Consider the following 18084-nt stretch of genomic DNA (forward strand, 5'->3'; position numbering starts at 1 on the left):
AAGAAAGAAAGAAAGATAGATAGATAGATAGATAGATAGATAGATAGATAGATAGATAGATAGATAGATAGATAATGGCACAGAATTCACTAACCAAAGGTTAGAGAAATTTTTGCAAGAGGCAGGAATACAGCATAAATGGTCTGCACCATATAGACCACAACACAACGCTTATGTTGAAAGAAGGGGTCAAACATTACAAGCCATGACTAGAACAATGTTGGCAGATTCTGGTTTGCCTGAAACCTTATGAGTTAGGGGTGGGGGGCACTGTACTACGGTGGGGGGCACTGTACTACGGTGGTTCTCCTCCTTTCTCTCCAACCGGTTGCAGTCTGTGTTGGCAGGGGGGCAGAGGTCGACCCCGAGGCCCCTCATATGTGGGGTGCCACAAGGGTCGGTCCTCTCGCCCCTTCTGTTCAACATTTATGTAAAGCCGCTGGGCGAGATCATCCGTGGTTTCGGGGTGAAGTACCATCAGTACGCTGATGATACTCAGTTGTACATCTCCACCCCAGACCACCCCAACGATGCCCTTGAAGTGATGTCCCGGTGTCTGGAGGCCGTGCAGATCTGGATGGGGAGGAACAGGCTCAGGCTCAACCCATCCAAGACCGAGTGGCTGTGGTTTCCAACGTCCCAATATAGTCAGTTGACGCCATCACTGACTATCGGGGGCGAATCGCTGGCCCCCACGGAGAGGGCTCGCAACTTGGGCGTCCTCCTGGATTCACGGCTGTCTTTAGAAGAGCACTTGATGGCTGTGACCGGGAGGATTTTTCATCAGGTTCACCTGATTCGCCAGTTGCGTCCCTTTCTGAATCGGGACTCCCTACACACAGTCACTCATGCCCTTGTCACCTCCCGCCTGGACTATTGTAATGCTCTCTACATGGGGCTCCCCTTGAGGAGCACCCGGAGGCTCCAACTGGCACAGAGTGCAGCCGCGTGGGTGGTTATGGGAGCAACATGGCACTCCCGTGTGACACCTCTCCTGCGCGAGCTGCACTGGCTCCCGGTGGTCTTCCGTGTGCGCTTCAAAGTTTTGGTTACCACCTTTAGAGCGCTCCATGGCTTAGGACCTGGTTATTTACAGAACCGCCTACTACCACAAACAGCCTCCCACCGGCTGGTATGCTCTCATAGAGAGGGGCTCCTCCGGGTGCCGTCAGCCAAGCAGTGTCGACTGGTGGCCCCCAGGGGGAGGGCCTTCTCTGTGGAGGCACCCACTATCTGGAATGAGCTCCCCCCGGAGATACGGAGGATCCCGGATCTGTGCACTTTCCGCCGTGCTCTTAAGACCCTCTTATTCCAGCAAGCCGGCCTGTCCTAATTTTTCTCCCCTTCTTTTAAATCTTTTAAATTTTTTAAACTGAAATTTTAATTTGTTTTAAATTATTGGGATTTTAATTGTTGTGGGCTAAATTATTTAATTTGGTTTTAAATTGTTTCTAACTTTTGTATTTCTGTATTTTATCCTGTGCCTGTTCACCGCCCTGAGTCCTTCGGGAGTAGGGCGGTATACAAATTTAATAAAACTAAACTAAACTAAACTAAAACTTATGGGGTGAGGCTGTTATGTGTGCTAACCATGTACTAAATAACGTTGTACATTAATCTATGGGTGAAATACCATTTACATTATGGCATGGGAGGAAACCAAACCTTTGTTACTTGCACACATTTGGAGCCCCTGTTGGGTACATATTCCATCTAATGTGAGGAGGAAGGAACAACAGAGAGCCAGAAAAATGTTTTTTGTTGGCTATGACTCAAATCATCGGTCCTTTAGATTTTGGGCACCAGGAACTACTAGTGTTTACTGTAGTGCAAATGCAAAATTCCTGGAGCACGAAGGATAGGATAAACTTGAGCGTGCAGATTACAGACAGGATGACAAGAATGTTAGTATTGAGCATTAAATGTTTATCGATACCCCTGATGAGGATATAGACAATGTAGAGGTCTCTATTAAGGATGAAGAAGAGGAAGTAGGTTTAGGGGAGGAGATACCTGCAATGAGTCCTGTCTTGCCTAGGAGATCTAATAGGGAAAGAGGGCAATGAAAATAGAGATATTACAAGTGGCAAGAATCACAGCATTGAAATATAAAGACAAAGAACTTGTGGTTTTAAGACAAATACCCAGAAAAGTTAGAGATTTGAGGAGAGAGTATCAATTTCTAACGAAATTCTTAATATACAAAGGAGTGAGTTTTAGATGGCTAATACCTGAAGGAATTATGGTGTGGACTCATTTGAAAAAGCAAAACTATTTTACCAGCAATTTTGTGGACCTCTGGAGGAAGATTTGGGAGCTGTAGGTGGGGCAAACGAGAAAGAGGAAGAGAAGGATAAAGATGAAAAAGCAAAAGAGGAAAGAGTGCTAAGAGAGGGAGCCAGAGCCAAAGACCCAATGGAACAAAGAGAGAAAAGAGCTATGAAACTAAAAACTAGTAATAAGTAAAACATGGAAGAAGAAATTAAAGCAATTTCTTTAAATGTAAATGGACTGAATGCGGCGATAAAAAGAAATAGAACATTGACTAAATTAAATACTTTGAAGATGGACATTATATGTTTACAAGAAGTCCATATTAGAAAACAACACTTAAAATTATTACAATATCCAAAATTAGGAGTCTTATTTACATCATTGACACATTGACAAGAGGTGTGGTATTGTATATTAAAGAAAAATTAGAACCCAAGTTAATTTTTGAAGACGAGGAAGGTAGGATTTTGATGGTGGAAATAAAAATGAACTTTAAACAAATACTTTTGATAGCATTATATGCACCGAATGAAAAACAAGAATTTTATCGGATATTACACAGGAAAATTATAGAGTTGGACTATGAAAATATATGTATAATGGGAGATTTCAATGTGGTAATAGATGCAGGCTTGGACTATAAAACAATGAAGGTAAATAAAAAGCCTAGAAGTACACTGCCAAAATTGTTTTTTACAATGATAGAAGAATTAAGTATTCAAGATATTTAGAGACAAAAACACTTGAAAGAGAGACAATTTTTTTTTTTAAATTTGATTTATATGCCGCCCTTCTCCGGAGACTCAGGGCGGCTTACAGTGTGCTAAGCAATAGCCTTCATCCTTTTGTATATTTATACAAAGTCATCTTATTGCCCCCATAATCTGGGCCCTCAATTTACCTACCTTAGAAAGGATGGAAGGCTGAGTCAACCTTGAGCCTGGCGAGATTCGAACCTGCAGTAATTGCAGGCAGCTGGTCTTAATAACAAGGTGCTTTAGACCACTGTACTACCAAGGCTCTTGGTACTTTTTATTCAAATAGACATTTATCACGGTCGAGGATAGATATGATATGGATGTCAACTGGACTTATAGACGCTGTGCAAGAAGTAAATATTGGTTCAAATATTTGGGCTGATCACAGCCCAATGACAATAATATGGAAAGGGCAAAAGAAAAAGACAAGGTGCACTTTGAATGCAACAATTTTAAATGAAAAAGAGTTCCAGGACTTTGTAGAAAAAGAATTTGAAGTATTCTTTAAAATAAATAAGAAAGAGGATACATCATTTCAAAATTTATGGGATACAATGAAAGCATATATTAGAGGCCTAGCAATAATGTACTTGGGGAAAAAAGAACAAAAAGAAATGGCAGAAACAAGTAAGATTAGAAGAGGACTATAAGAAATTGGAAAAAGAATTTCAGAAAGATACTTTAAACAAAAAAACCAAGAAATTGATAGAATTGAAAAATCGACACAGTAGAAAAAGCACAGGAGTTCTATAAAAATTACTTAGAAGAAGAACAAGAAAGTAAGGAATAAATAGAAGATAAAAGTCAGGAGGAGGAACAACAGGAAGAAATAGAAAGAGAGGAAGAACAAAAGAAAGAAAGCCTGAGAAAAGGAACGAGAAGAAAGAGAGGGAGCAAAAGGAAGAGTTAAGAGAGAAACAAGAAACACCAAAAGGCAAGTACAGTAAGAGATGGAAGAAAAAATATCTCTATTCTCAGTGAATATTAACGGCCTAAATGCTCAGAAAAAGAGAGCCCAGATATTTACGAAATTTTAAAAATTAGACATGGATGTGATCTGCCTACAAGAGGTCCATATAAAGAAAGACTTTCAAAAACTTTTGGAAAATAAGAAATTAGGAAAACTATATGTGTCACTCTCCCAACAGAAAAAAAGAGGAATAGCAGTGTACATAAAAGAAAGATTAAAATCAGAATTGAAATATGCAGATGATGAGGGAAGAATTCTGATGATCAAATTAGATACTGAAATGAAACAATTCTTATTAGTAGTGATTTATGCCCCTAATACAAACCAAAAAGATTTCTATAAAAAATTACACAATAAAGTATTAGAACAAGAAATAGAAAATATATGTATAATAGGAGATTACAATGCGATAGTCGACACTAAAAAAGATTACTATAGTGATAATAAGAGTAAAAAAAAAAGGAAATATTACCAAAAGAGTTTTTTAATATGATATCTGAATTAGGCTTAAAAGATACGTGGAGAGAAATTAATAGAGAAGAGAGACAATACACATACTATTCCCACCCGCACCAATCGTGGTCCAGGATCAATATGGCCTGGATGATGGCACAACTGCAATTGGAGATACAAAAAATAGATATTGGAACAAATGAATGGGTGGACCACAACCCTATAATAATACATTGGAAGGGACAAAAAAAATACAAAAGATGGACTCTAAGCCGGTATTTATGTAAGGAGAAAGAATACAAACAACTAGTGGGAAAAGAGATAGAGATCTTCTTAAGTATAAATAAAAAAGAATACACCTCGCCCCAAAATCTTTGGGACACTTTGAAAGCTTACATTAGAGGGGTGTTAATTGCATATACTGCAAAGAGGAACAAACAGAAAAGATATCAAAAAAATAAATTACAGGAAGAACTCCAAAAAGTAGAGGAAAAACTATATAAAGATCCGCAAAATAAGAAATTTAAAGAGGAATGGAGAATAATTAAACACAAATTAAATTTGATTACACAGGAAGAAATTGCTCTGAAAATAAAGGCAGCGAAACAAAACCATTTTGAGCATGCAGACAAAATAAGTAGATGGCTAGCTTTTAAGCTGAAAAAAGAAAAAGAAAAAAGAATGATACAATACTTGAAGAATGAAGAAGGGGAAGTATGTTACAAAACAGAAAAAAAAAATAGTACATAACTTCCTCTCCAAACTGTATACTCAGGAACAAAAAAAGGAAACTGAAATACAGAGATATATAGAGGAAATAAATGTTTGCAAGCTGACAGAGGAACAGAAAGAGGCATTGAATAGACCAATCTCCGAAACTGAATTTGGAATGGCAATGAAAAAACAAAAAAATAATAAATCCCCAGACCCAGATGGATTACTGATAGAACTATATAAAAATATGATAGAACAGACTGGAGAACTTATGTTAGAAATATTTAATGAAGTATTGCAAGAGACAAAAACACCCAAATGGTCAGAAGCTCTAATTACATTGATTCATAAGGAGGATTCAGATCCACAACTAATACAAAATTACAGACCTATCTCTCTACTGAATTCCGATTATAAATTATTTATGTCAATAATTGTGGATAGACTAAAAGTGATTCTGAACAAACACATACATTTGGACCAAAGTGGTTTTCTCCCAGGACGGCAAATCAAAAATAATACACGGATGATAGTAGATATATTAGAATATTATGAGGTACACGCAGAGAAAAAATTTTCACTGGTTTTCCTTGATGCGCAAAAGGCCTTTGACAATTTGAACTGGAACTTCATGACACAATTAATACAGAAATTGGACTATGGACAAAAATTGGACAAATGATTGGGAAAATTTATTCAACACAGACCGCAAAGGCATTGGTTAATCAGGATATGACAAAAGGCTTTAAAATAACAAAAGGAGTAAGACAAGACTGCCCACTCTCCCCACTTCTTTTTATTCTAGCACTGGAGCCACTTTTAAATAAAATTAGGGAAGATAAGGAAATAAAGGGCCTGAGAATTAAAAGTGAGGAGTACAAAGTCCAGGCATACGCAGACGATATGGTCTTTATAATTGAAGAACCTTTAGAATCTGGCCCCAAACTGATTAGAAAAATAGAAGAATTTGGTGAAGTAGCAGGGTTAAAAATTAATAAGAATAAATCGAAATTACTAACTAAAAATCCTACAAAAAACCAGGAGACAGAATTAGAAAGGATTATGAATATCCAAGCAACAAAAAAATTAAATATTTGGGAATCTGGCTCACGGCAAGAAGTTCCTCAATTAAAAAAGAAAACTATGATAAATTAACTGAGCAAATTAGGAAAGATTTGGAAAACTGGACAAAGTTGCAGATTTTATGGATGGGAAGAGTGGCAGTAATAAAAATGAATATCTTGCCCAAAATTTTATTCCTTTTCCAGACTATTCCGATAAAAATGGGGAAAATTTTTTTCAACTTATTAAATAGATTAACTACAAAATTTATTTGGCAAGGAAAGAAGCCTAGAATTAGGTTAAAAGTATTACAAGATACCAGAGAGAGAGGAGGAGCCGCCCTCCCAGATTGGGAGACCTACTATCAAGCAGTAGGATTAGTTTGGATAAAGGAGTGGATGGAATTGGAAAATAAAAGGCTGCTAACATTAGAAGGACATGATCTAACTATAGGGTGGCACTCATATTTATGGGGAGGAAAACAAAATATTTATGGATACTTTAGAAGGCACACAATTAGGAATTCTTTACTAATAATTTGGAATAAAATTAAAAAACAGCATTATATACAAATCCCGTCTTGGATTTCCCCAGAGGAAACTTTAACATATCCAAATTTAGTAGACTGGACAAAATTAATTAGGTATAGAGACATAATAACCAAGAGGGGAATATTAAGAACTAGAAACGAATTGGAACTGGACTTAGGAAGAGAAGTGCAATGGTGGACATATCTGCAGATAAATTCAAAGTACACAGAGGATATAAAAAAAGATCAAGTTCGACTAGAAGAAACAGAATTAGATAAAATCATACTAGGGAATGATTGAAAACTAATAAGTAGACTATACAAGTTTCTAATTCGGTATAAAATGGAAGAGGAAACGGTGAAAGACACGATGATCAAATGGGCACAAAACTTTAACCATGTGATAGAACTAGAGAAGTGGGAGAGGATGTGGAAAACGAACATGAAACTAACAATTGCGACGGCATACAAGGAAAACCAGATGAAAATGTTTTATAGATGGCACCTCCCACCGGCCAGAATTGCAAAAATGTTCCCTACCAACTCCCCGAAATGTTGGAAGTGCAAGACTGGCTACGGAACATACTATCATCAATGGTGGACCTGTACGATGGCACAAAAATTCTGGAAGAAAATCAAAACTTGGATAGTAGAAATAATTCAGAACCCAATAGAGGGAAAACTGGAACAATTTCTGTTAGGAATCTCAATAGACAATTATACTAAAGAAATACAGTACCTTATATTGCATATTATTTATTTATTTATTTTATTAATTTAATTTGTATACCGCCCTTCTCCCAGAAGGGACTCAGGGCGGTGAACAGCCAAAATTAAAAAACATACAAATGCAAAAGTTAAGATAATTAAAAGAATTAAATCATTGGCTACCCAATTTAAAACCCCAAATCCATAAAATTTAAAATCCCAATTAAAAACCATTTAGGCTAGGCCGGCTTGATGAAATAAAAACATCTTCAGGGCTTTACGGAAGGTCCGGAGGTCCGGGATCAATCGTATTCCAGGAGGCAGCTCATTCCACAGGGCGGGTGCCCCCACAGAGAAGGCTCGCCCCCTGGGGGCCGCCAGCCGACATTGCCTGACTGACGGCACCCCGAGGAGGCCCTCTCTGTGAGAGCGTATTGGCCGGTGGGAGGTTATCGGTAGCAGCAGGCGGTCTCACAAATACCCTGGCCCTAAGCCATGGAGCGCTTTAAAGATGAAAACCAACACCTTAAAGCACACCCGGAAGACCACCGGGAGCCAATGCAGCTCGCGCAGGAGAGGTGTTACGTGGGAGCGCCACGTCGCTCCCATAATCACCCGCGCGGCCGCATTCTGCACCAGCTGGAGCCTCCGGGTGCTCCTCAGGGGGAGCCCCATGTAGAGAGCGTTACAGTAGTCCAGGCGTGACGTAACCAAGGCATGAGTGACTGTGCACAAGGAGTCCCGATCCAGAAAGGGGCGCAACTGGCGTATCAGGCGAACCTGATAAAAAGCCCCCCTGGCCACGGCCGTCATATGCTCTTCTAAAGACAGCCGTGTGTCCAGGAGGACGCCCAAGTTGCGAGCCCCCTCTGTGGGGGCCAATGACTCGCCCCCAATAGCCAGCGATGGCACCAGCTGGCTATACCGGGACGCCGGCATCCACAGCCACTCGGTCTTGGAAGGGTTGAGCCAAAGCCTGTTCCTCCCCATCCAGACCCGCACGGCCTCCAGACACTGGGACATCACTTCGAGGGCATCATTGGGGTGGTCTGGGGTGGAAATGTACAGCTGAGTGTCATCAGCGTACAGATGGCATCACACCCCAAAACCACGGATGATCTCACCCAGCGGCTTCACATAAATGTTGAACAGGAGCGGCGAGAGGACCGACCCTTGCGGCACCCCGCAAGCAAGGTGCCTCGAGGTCGACCTCTGCCCCCCTGCCAACACAGACTGCGACCGGTCAGAGAGATAGGAGGAGAACCACCGCAGCACGGTGTCTCCCACCCCCAGTCCCTCCAGCCGGCGCAGCATGATACCATGGTCGATGGTATCAAAAGCCGCTGAGAGGTCTAACAGGACCAGAACAGAGGAACAACCCCTGTCCCGAGCCCTCCAGAGATCATCCACCAATGCGACCAATGCCGTCTCCGTGCTGTACCCAGGCCTGAAGCCGGACTGGCACGGATCTAGATAGACGGTTTCATCCAGGAACTGTGGGAGCTGTCGCGCAACCACACTCTCCACAACCTTCGCAACAAAGCGAAGGTTGGAGACCGGACGATAGTTTGCCAAAACGGCCGGGTCCAGAGAAGGCTTCTTGAGGAGGGGCCTCAACACCGCCTCTTTCAAGGCGGGAGGCAAGATATTGACTGCATATATTGACTGCAGCACGTATTGTATACGCACAATATTGGAAAAAGGAAACACTACCAACGGAAGAGGATTTAATTAAAAAAAATTCTAGAATGTGCAGAATTAGATAAATTAACTAAAGAAATTAAGGGGAAAGAAGAATCAAAGTATTATAAGGTTTGGAGTAGATGGTATGAATGGTTGAAACATAAGGAAATAAGTTAAATGAATGAAGAAAGGAGGGGGAAAATGTGTATGATCTTTTGTTAGTAAAGAAGAAATGATATAAAGTAGAAAATGAACGTCAAATAAGTATATACTTAAATATTTGTAAATATTGATGTATAGAAAGAGCAGACCGCTGTGTATAGCTGAAAGAAAAGTGATATTTTTCTTTTTTGTGTTACTTTTTGTTGTATGTATATGTTTGATTTTTAATGTGTTTTTAATGTGTTTAAAATAAAACTTTTTAATTTTTTTTAAAAAAATAAATAAAATAAATAAGAAAGAGGATACATCATTTCAAAATTTATGGAATACAATGAAAGCATATATTAGAGGCCTAGCAATAATGTACTTGGGACAAAAGAACAAAAAGAAATGGCAGAAACAAGTAAGATTAGAAGAGGACTATAAGAAATTGGAAAAAGAATTTCAGAAAGATACTGTCAGCACTTCAACCTGCATTTACTCTAGTGCTGACATAAGAAGGAGAAGAGGGGGCAGCTGGCAAGAGGACGCTTGACTTCTCACCTACTTATTTTCCCTGAAGATAATATCCCCTAGGAGATGAAATGGGAGGGGGGACATTCCTGGGAGCTGAGTAGTAGATATGGGGAGAGTGATTTGGAAGAGGGCCAATGAGACGCAGAGAATTGGGGAACGGAAAGGGAAGGTTTGGGGTCAGGAAGTCAGAGTTGGCTACGCCACAATCAGGGACAGGTTGTCATGCTTAATAAAATGAAAGATTTCTTCAAAGACTATTTGTTTGGAAATGCAATTTATTTTATTTGAGGCGACATCGAAACCTGACAGATACTTTAAATAAAAAAAACCAAGAAATTGATAGAATTGAAAAAAACATGAAATAACTTTAAATGAACAAGAATCATTAGCAAATAAATTGAGAGCAACCAAACAGAATTTTTTTGAAAATGCAAACAAACCAGGAAGATGGCTAGCATACAAGTTAAGAAAAGAGTGGGAGAAGAAAATTATAAAATGCCTACAAGATGGAGAAGGGAAATTACAATATAGAATTGAAGATAAAAAGAAAATAATTCAAGACTACTATGAGCAACTTTACTCTCAAGAGAAGATTCCGGAGGAAGAGATATTAAGCTATTTGGAAAAATCAGATTTGACTAAAATATCAGAGCAATACAAAGGAATGCTAGAAGAAAGAATAACAATGATGGAAGTAACAGAAGCAATAAAAAGACAAAAAAGTGGAAAAGCACCAGGACCAGATGGTCTACCAGCGGAGATATATAAAACATTGCAAGAGGTGATTAGTAATGTAATGTTGGATTTATTCAATGATTTATTAATGAAGGCAAAAATGCCCGATTCATGGAAGGAGGTATATGTAACACTTATACCTAAAGAAGACACAGATTTACAATTGATAAAAAACTATAGACCGATTTTGTTGTTAAATGCGGACTATAAGATTTTTGCGTCAATAATGGCACACAGATTGAAAAAGCCACTAAATGAATACATACATGCAGACCAAAACGGATTTTTACCAAAAAGGCAAATTAAAGACAATATGAGGATGATTTTGAACACTTTGGAGTATTATGAGAATCATTCAGAAAAACAGATGGCGTTGATGTTTTTGGATGCCCAAAAAGCCTTTGATAATGTGAGTTGGCAGTTCATGATAAAACAACTACAGAGTATGGACTTTGGGGAGAGATTCATAAATATTACAAAAACAATATATAATATACAATTTGCTAAGATAATGATAAATGGGGATATGACAGAAAAGATCAGCATAATGAAAGGTACTAGGCAAGGATGTCCCCTTTCACCATTGTTGTTTATCTTTAAATAGAAATATTAGATGAGATGAAGAGATAAAAGGGATAAAAGTTAAAAAAGAAGAGTATAAATTGCAGGCCTTTGCAGATGATTTGGTATTTATTATAGAGGACCCACAAACAACAGGCCCTAAATTATTAGAACAAATAGAAGAATATGGGAAAGTTTCCAGCTGGAAAATAAATAAAGATAAAACAAAAATGTTGGTCAAAAATATAACAGAAAAACAAAAAAGAGAGATAAAAGAAAATTTGGGTATACAAGTAGTGAAAAAAGTTAAATATCTTGGAGTATATCTAACTTCAAGATGTGTAACAATAAAAGAAGATAACTACTACAAATAAAAACAGCAAGTTGAAAGAGATTTGGAAAAATGGAAGAATCTCCAATTATCACTGATGGGACAGATTGCACTGATAAAGATGAATATATTACCAAGACTATTATTTTTATTCCAGACTGTGCCGATAAAAATTGAAAAGACTTATTTTCAACACCTCAATAAGATAATAAGGAAATTTATATGGCAAGGAAAAAAAAGCAAGAATAAGTACAGTATAAGAATGCTGCAAGATACAAGACTGCGAGGTGGATTTGGTATACCAAATTGGGAACTATATTACCAGGCAGCAACATTGACATGGTTAATGGAATGGGTGGAGCTAAGAAATACAAGGTTGTTAACATTGGAAGGTTATGATCTACAATTGGGATGGCATGCTTTTTTATGGTATGGTAGAAATAAGATACACACATATTTTCATAGACATTATGTAAGAAATGCATTGTTATTGGTACGGGAGAAAGTAAGAGACAAGTACTATGTGAAAATACCAACATGGTTATCGACTATGGAAGCTTTAATACACCCAAATGTTTTTAATTTTGGAAATATTGTTAGATATAAGGATTTATTAATGGATAAGGGGGAATTGAAAGGGAAACAGGAACTAGAAGAACAGGGGATTGAGACAGATTAGTATATGTATATGCAGATACAAACAAGATATGAGAAAGATGTTAAATTATATGGTTTTTATATGGAAAAGACTGAACTGGATAGGATAATCACAGGAACAGATGACAATTTAATTAAAAAATTTTACAATTTCTTACTTAGCATTGAGCTAGAGGAGGAACAAGTAAAAGAAACAATGATAGCTTGGGGAAGGAATTTCGGATATTCAATTGACTTGGAAAAATGGCAACAATTATGGGAAAGGAACTATAAATTAATGATGTCCACTGCATACAAGGAAAATCAATATAAAATGTTTTATAGATGGCATATGCCACCTGAGAAATTAGCAAAAATGTTTAAAGAAAAATCAGCAAAATGTTGGAAGTGTCATCAATTACCAGGATCATAGTATCATATGTGGTGGACATGTCTGGAAGCAAAAAAATATTGGAGTAAAATTAAGATTTGGTTGGAGGAAATGATACAGCAACGTATTGAATTTAAACCAGAGCTGTTCCTATTGGGTATCCTTCCAGGAGAAATTAGCAAGGAAAATGTTTATTTGATAGTCCAGGTAATAACAGCTGCAAGGATTGTTTATGCACAAAATTGGAAAGCAGAGAAAATACCTTTGGAAGAAGAAGTAATAATTTTTTTTTAATTGTGCAGAAATGAATAGATTAACTTTGATGATTAAGGATAGAGAAGACTCAGAATATTTTAAAATATGGAATTATTTTTATCACTGGTTGGAGAAGAGATATAAATGATTAATTATATAAGTATGTATAAATATGTGATGAGTAGAATATTATACTAGCTATGAATTGATATTATGGATTGGTTAAGGATCAAGATAGAAGAAACAACACATATATAGAAGAAGAAAGGAACTTTGGAAAATAACACCGAGATGTCACAGGGAAGAGATAACTGATGTATTAAATGTTCGTCTAAAAAATAAAAAACTTAAAAAAAAGAAAAAGAAATGTACCACAGAGCCACAATGCGACCCTGCGTCGGCTTGGCTCGACAAAAAAAAAAGCAATTGACATCTGGTCAGTTGCTTTTCCTGCAGAGCTGCCTGTGTTGGGATGCCCCGCCTCCCTGCCGACCAGCTGGTCTTCGGCACGCTGCTCCTGGGCTTTTCGATCTCCAGACATCAGATTCCCACCACCCAGCACCAGTTTAGGGGTTCCTTCCCCCCCCCAGGGGAGGGAGGGAGGGAGGGGGAGGGAGAGAGAGAGAGAGAGAGAGAGAGAGAGAGAGGGGGGGGGGACTTACAATGAGGAGGTGTTGTGTGTATATATAGAGAAATAGTAATAAAAGTTGCAAGCAGGCTGAAATGAGGGAAGGCTGCAGAACTGGATGGTGAAACCGCAGAAATATTAAAATAGGGATTTGCTCTGCTGATCAAGGGGAGAAATTAAAGAAATGCAGAAAATAACAACTTGAATCTGAATTTCAAGTGATCTACTAGCTAGCTGGGGGATTAAAAAAAATATTTTACAAACTCAAATCTGAGTTTTTTTGCCCAAATATGAGGGAGGAGAAATTATGAATTTCCTTTGGGCTGAGGAGAAGTGAGATTTCATGCCTGAGGAATTACGCTCAATCCGGAGCAGTTTAGGAGAATGGGACCCAGAGGGTGAACTTGGCACATTTAATTTCGCTGCATAGAGCTTTAAAAAGTTTGGTGGTGCATACTTGAACTTGTGTGATTTTATTTCTGCTCCAATCCCCTGACACATTTAATTGTAACCCTTAATGTTTAATTTTTATTAAGTTCAGGAGTTCCTTCCTCCCCCCCCAGGTGTGTGTGTGTGTGTGTGTGTGTGTGTGTGTGTGTGAGAGAGAGAGAGAGAGAGAGAGAGAGAGAGAGAGAGAGAGAGAGAGAGAGAGAGAGGCAGAGAGAGGGAGGGAAAGAGAAATGATATTACATAAGTTTTTCGTTTTTATTGTTGCTAAACGTAATATTTCAAAAGCAGAAAAAAAATGAAGGGGCATAAAAGTGCATTTATCATGTTTTTCTTAGAACAATTAGCTGAACTCTGCCTTGTTTATCATTATTTTAGGTAGTAAAACATTATTCAGGTTAAATTGCCGTGTTGGCACTTTGCGATAAATAAGTGGGTTTTGGGTTGCAGTTTGGGCACTTGGTCTCTAAAAGGTTTGCCATCACTGTTGTAGGACATAAGCTGTTCCAAGTAGAGCTACCTTTTGTAATTGATTGATGGGGATTTTGTCAATGATGATGGTTTTCATTTCATTCACTACATCCTACAACATCTTGAATCTCCAAAGACCTACGCAAGAGTCCTCTTTGTAGACTTTAGTTCAACATTCAATACCATCATTCCAGACACACTTCTAACTAAGCTAAACCAGCTACAGGTACCTGAACACACTTGTAAGTGGATCATAAGCTTCCTAACAAACAGGAAGCAGCAGGTGAAGCTAAGCAGAATCACATCAGATACCTGTACAATTAGCACAGGGCCCCCCCCAAGGCTGTGCGCTCTCCCCACATTTCTCTGTATACCAATGACTGCATCTCTAACGATCCAACTGTTAAACTACTGAAGTTCGCAGATGACACAACAGTGATCAGTCTCATTTGAGACAATGATGAATCCACATACAGACGGGAGGTTGAACAACTAGCCTCATGGTGTGACCGGAACAATCTGGAACTGAACACACTCAAAACCGTAGAAATGGTGGTAGACTTTAGGAGAAACCCTTCCATACTTCCACCTCTCACAATACTAGACAACACAGTATCAACACTAGAGACCTTCAAATTTCTAGGTTCTACCATATCGCAAGATCTAAAATGGACAGCTAAAATCAAAAACGTCATCAAAAAAGCACAACAAAGAATGTTCTTTCTGCGCTAACTCAGAAAGCTCAAACTGCCCAAGGAGCTGCTGATAACAGTTCTACAGAGGAATTACTGAGTCTGTCATCTGCACCTCTATAACTGTCTGGTTTGGCTCTGCAACCCAACAAGACAGACACAGACTTCAGAGTATAATTAGAACTGCAGAAAAAACAATTGCTACCAACCTGCCTTCCATTGAGGACCTGTATACTGCACGAGTCAAAAAGAGGGCTGTGAAAATATTTACAGACCCCTCACATCCTGGACATAAACTGTTTCAACTCCTACCCTCAAAACGATGCTATAGAGCACTGCACACCAGAACAACTAGACACAAGAACAGTTTTTTCCCCGAATGCCATCACTCTGCTAAACAAATAATTCCCTCAACACTGTCAAACTATTTACTAAATCTGCACTACTATTAATCTTCTCATCATTCCCACCACCCATCTTGTAGGAAGTTAGCACCCACCCCTTTCCTGGAAGAGTGAAATATTTTAGGAAATAGGAAAAAGGCAGAATATTATATTTCCCTGGATGAGAAATGGATAAGCATGTTTTGAAGCAGCTCCCATCTTCCTGCCCCCACCCTTTGTCAATGGGCCATTAAGGCCTGGGCCAGTCTCTTCTACATAACAAAGATCTACCTCCTTCAGGCAGAGCCATAGTAGGAATTGCCAAAGATCCAACAAAGATAGGATTAGCCCTCTACACAAAAGCAGCAGAAACTCACCACATGTGACCTGGGAAGCACATGTGACCATCAGCCAGCAAGGCTAGCTAAGACCCCCACCCCCTGGGAGTCTGACAACCAATCAGGATACTCTTTCGGGGCCCCAGGAAATGCAAAGCCAGAGAGAGCATAAAAACCCAAGGACTCCCTGTATCTGCCCTTTTCTGTTCAGGAACTCAAGCCATGTGATCCTGTCCACCATTAAACCATCTTTCCAAGCAGTCTCTGTGTTTCCAGTGTCTTTTTCCCCACTTGGAGCAGAACCTAGAAGGAGATTTCTTCCAACAATCTCCTTCCATTTATGACTGTATGACAGTAATTTTGTTGCTTGTATCCTTACGATTTATATTGATATTGTTTCTTGATTGCTTATTTGTACCCTATGACTATCATTAAGTGTTGTACCTTATGATTCTTGATGAACGTATCTTTTCTTTTATGTACACTGAGAGCATATGCACCAAGACAAATTCCTTGTGTGTCCAATTACACTTAGCCAATAAAAATTCTATTCTATTCTATTTGAGGTGTTATATGGCAGGTGCTTATCAGTTAAATTCTAAAGATCCAGAGTACTTTAGCTTATTCATTTTTATGGTTTCAAATTTTTATTAGTTTATCAAAATATAAAATACAAAGGAAAATAAAAATAAAGGAAAACTAGGGGAAGGAAAAAGGTAAGGGAAGAGAAAATGTGAGGTAAAAGAAAAAAGTGTTGACTTCCGTCTCTTTTTAGCACGGTAGAAGTTAACATTACAGCCTCAACTTTTTACTTTTACACATTATAGTATATGCTAGCCATTTTTATAACAAATCTATCTAATCAGCAAAACCAAAATCTGTCAAGAGTTTGTTGCAAAAATCAAATCCAAGAGAGCAGAGATCAGTTTTTCAGTTCAGAGTTCAGAGCAGACTAGTTTCGTTTTAGAGCACATAGACTAGACCAGACTTGTTTGCTAAGCCATGCCCAGGCTCCCAACTGGTTTCAGCTCCCATTGGCTGATTTAGTTGCTATGCCTATTCATTGGCTGACCTTGTTACCATGTCTTCCCAGTCATGAATATTCTGACAAAATCAGTTTCAATTTTTTTCATCACAAGCACAAAATCCAGAAGTGATTTACAAATGAAAAACATAATTAATTATATTCTCTTCTTTGAATAAAGCAATCAATTTAACCATCTCTGCTTTTTCTTCCTTGCTGTGGATATATACTTCTGTTTGCACTTAATAATCTTTATAAACTATCACCATTTATATTAACAAAATTCACTGTATTCTTTGATTCTTTAACCTTAAAGGGAGAAAAAAAAATTTTTTATCCATTTTAAAACACTAAACTTTTCTTTTAAAATATTTCTAAAATCAGTAAGTTCTAATACATCTTTTTAAAAACTTCCTCTTGACATACATACTTTAAAATTCACTTTCAGTAATATTTTACAAGCTTTAAAACTTACTAAAAAATTATATATAAAAGAGACTTTCAGTGATATTGTCACAGAAAAATAAAGGAGATGAATTTCGAAATCAGAAAAAGCTTTATTTTGGCCAAAAGGTTCAGACATGCATTCTATTTACATCCTGAACAAAAGTCCTTCTTTAAGACACGTATCTTTATAGAACAAAAAACAGGAAATGTGAAATAAACCTCCTACGTGTTAGGCTCTCTCCCTCCTCCCATTATTGCCTGAACAGGAAGATTAGTTAATTTCTTGTGGTTTGACTCCTTGAACTCTCCAACTGTAGAATAGTGCGTAACCTTGCGGTTTAACTTTTTGAACCCAGCATTTGTCTCTTATATTTACTAGTTAAAGGGGTCCTTCAGAGGTCATCTAGGCTGACCCCGTATTAATTCACTCTTATATTTAATTTCACTTTACGTTCTGCCTTATCCCCCCCTTTAAGACTCTATTTTACTTGTTTACAATTGAGTCTTACCTATTACAGAGCTTAATTCAACAATGTAAGCATATAACATTTGACATAACATAATCAATTCAGGATAAGATACATAGTAATGCAAAGGAAAGACAAGTAATACATATGATTTTCAAATCTTATTCTCTGAAGCACTTTCTCTAATTACCCAGTTGAGAGTTGTACATATGTTCCTGCATCAGAAACTTAATTTTCATCAAAGAGATCAGGGTCAATTTTACAGTCTATAAGGCTTTCCATCAAAATCAACTCATTTTTTCAACTCTTATCTCTTTCACTGCTCTCATAGCTAGTTGTCTGAACAAGGAATAAAGGCCAGGCCTGTCACAACAGGAATAACATCTGTCTAATCCAGCCAGGCCCAGACAACTAAGAGAACCACATTTCTGTTGTTTGTAACTTCTGAC

This window comes from Pituophis catenifer, unplaced genomic scaffold (genome assembly GCF_029215685.1).
Source record: "Pituophis catenifer annectens isolate HBS135680 unplaced genomic scaffold, rPitCat1.0.hap2 SCAF_5, whole genome shotgun sequence".
Lineage (NCBI taxonomy): Eukaryota > Metazoa > Chordata > Lepidosauria > Squamata > Colubridae > Pituophis > Pituophis catenifer.